This window comes from Sapajus apella, unplaced genomic scaffold, assembly GCF_009761245.1.
Source record: "Sapajus apella isolate SASKATOON/1434 unplaced genomic scaffold, GSC_monkey_1.0 scaffold15, whole genome shotgun sequence".
In the NCBI taxonomy this organism is placed as follows: Eukaryota; Metazoa; Chordata; class Mammalia; order Primates; family Cebidae; genus Sapajus; species Sapajus apella.
The window spans coordinates 17,939,378-17,942,459 of NW_022436955.1; positions in this window are offsets into that span (position 1 = coordinate 17,939,378).

A 3,082-nucleotide genomic window follows, 5' to 3' on the forward strand; every position below is an offset into this window, starting at 1 on the left:
AGTGGGAGATTATTTTAAGCCAGTTTAACTAAAAATTGACAATCTCAGGCCAGCAGTTGCTTATCTTTCAGCCTGAACTGAGGAAACCCAATAGCAGCCACAGATTGCCTCCATAGATATGCAGTACACGTCTATCTTGAAATCTCAGTGACCAAGAAGCAAGAAACTGAGATAAATCTGGGAACCTGGCCAGCTTGGACTGGGTCACGCAAGTGTAGACCTTACAGAAGCCACGAGCTCCCAGACCAATGGAGACAGTTGCCCTGTCTCAGGTGTCCTGAAATCATTGGCTTTTCAATATAAAATATACTATCTCTAGGCCGGGCGCAGTGGCTCACACCTATTAATCCCAGCACTTTGGGAGGCTGAGGCGGGTGGATCACGAGGTCAAGAGATCGAGACCATCCTGGTCAACATGGTAAAACCCTGTCTCTACTAAAAATACAAAAATTAGCTGGGCATGGTGGCGCACGCCTGTAGTGCCAGCTACTCAGGAGGCTGAGGCAGAATTGCCTGAACCCAGGAAGCGGAGGTTGCGGTGAGCCGAGATCACGACATTGCACTCCAGCCTGGGTAACAAGAGTGAAAAGAGTGAAACTCCGTCTCAAAAAAAAAAAAAAAGAAAATTTTATATATATATATACACACACACACACACACACACACACACACACACACACAATCTCTATCAGAAACAGGGAATTCTTTTTACCCTTTATTGTGCCCTTTGGTTCCTGATCGTCACTTTCTTATTCATCCAGTAGGCATCTGTTGAGCATTTTCTTTCTTTCTTTTTTTTTTTTTTTGAGACGGAGGCTCACCCAGGCTGGAGTGCAGTGGTGTGATCTTAGCTTATTGCAACCTCCGACTCCTAGGTTCAAGTGATTCAATTATCCTGCCTCAGCCTCCCAAGTAGGTGGGATTACAGGTGTGCACCACTACACCCCGCTAATTTTTTTATTTTTAGTAGAGATGGGGTTTCACCATGTTGTCCATGCTGGTCTTGAACTCCTGACCTCAAGTGATCCACCCACCTCAGCCTCCCAAAGTGTTGGGATTACAGGCATGAGCCACCGCACTCAGCCATGAGCATTATTTGTTTGTTTTGAGACAGGGTCTCCCTCTGTTGCCCAGGGTAGAGTGCAGTGGCATGATGATCATGGCTGACTGCAGCCTCAACCTCCTGGGCTCAAGCAGTCTTCCCGTTTCAGCCTCCTCAGTAGCTGGGACTACCAGTGTGTGCCACCATGCCCAGCTAATTATAATTTTTTTTGTAATTTTGGTATTTTGTTTTTTGAGACAGACTCTTGCTCTGTCACCCAGACTAGAGTGCAATGTCATGATCATGGCTCACTGCATCCTCAGCCTCTGGAGCTCAAGTGAACCTCCCACCTTGGCCTCCCAAAGTCCTGGGATTAAAGGTGTGAGCCCTGCACCCAGCCTGTTGAGCTTGCTTTCTTTTTTTTTTTTTTTTTTTTGAGACGGAGTTTTCGCTCGTTACCCAGGCTGGAGTGCAATGGCGCGATCTCGGCTCACCGCAACCTCCGTCTCCTGGGTTCAGGCAATTCTCCTGCCTCAGCCTCCTGGGTAGCTGGGATTACAGGCACGCGCCACCATGCCCAGCCAATTTTTTTTGTATTTTTAGTAGAGACGGGGTTTCACCATATTGACCAGGATGGTCTCGATCTCTTGACCTCATGATCCACCCGCCTCGGCCTCCCAAACTGCTGGGATTACAGGCTTGAGCCACCGCGCCCGGCCACTTTCTTTTTTTTTTTTCTGAGACAGAGTTTCCCTCACTGCCCAGGTTGGAGTGCAATGGCGCTATCTCGGCTCACCGTAACTTCTGCCTCCCAGGTTCAAGCTATTCTTCTGCCTCAGCCTCCTAAGTACCTGGGATTACAGGCATGTGCCACTACGACCGGCTAATTTTGTATTTTTAGTAGAGACAGGGTTTCTCCATATTGGTCAGGCTGGTCTTGAACTCCCGACCTCAGGTGATCTGACCACCTCAGCCTCCCAATGTGCTGGGATTACAGGCATGAGCCATTGCACCCGGCCTGCATTTTGTTGTTTAATGTGCCAGGCATTGCTCAAGAACTAGATTATTTTGTGAACATTAGTATTAGGCAATAAATAAACAAATGGATTATACGAGAAACAAACAGTAAACACAGAGCAAGATAATTTCAGATAGTATAAATGCTATGAAAAAAATAACAATAAAAGACATGGTGTGACTGGGGAGGAGAGAGGCTTTAGATAAAGGCAGCTGGGGAAAGGCTCTCAGGGTTATAACTGAGCTATCACTCAGACAGCTTTTCCCTATCTTTTATCTCTTTATCTTTTCCCTATATCTTTTTTTTTTTTTTTTTTGAGAGAGTCTTGCTCTGTCACCCAGACTGGAGTGCAGTGGTGTGATCTTGGCTTTGCAACCTCTGCCTCCTGGGGTCAAGTGATTCTCTTGACTCAGCCTCCTAAGTAACTGGGATTACAGGTGCCTGCCACCACACCCAGCTAATTTTGGTATTTTTAGCAGAGATGGGTTTCACCATTTTGGACAGGCTAATCTCGAACTCCTGACCTCAGGTGATCCATCCCCCTTGGCCTCCCCAAGTGCTGGGATTACAGGCGTGAGCCACTGCACCTGGCTTTTTCCCTGTGTCTTTATGCCAGTTGGCATAAAGATGGCAACCATGGAAAGAGGAATCTAAAGGCGTTCCAAAATCAGACGTTAATAACTAGTTTAACATTCTAAGGAGGTGGGAATAAGCATTCAAAATATAAAAACAGGGCACGGTGGCTTGCCTGTAATCCCAGCACTTTGGGAGGCCGAGGCGGGTGGATCACGAGGTCAAGAAATTGAGACCATCCTGGTCAACATGGTGAAACTCCGTCTCTACTAAAAATACAAAAAATCATCTGGGCATGGTGGCGCATGCCTGTAATCCCAGCTACTCAGGAGGCTGAGGCAGGAGAATTGCCTGAACCCAGGAGGCGGAGGTTGCGGTGAGCCGAGATTTCGCCATTGCACTCCAGCCTGGGTAACAAGAGTGAAACTCTTCCTCAAAAAAAAAAAAAA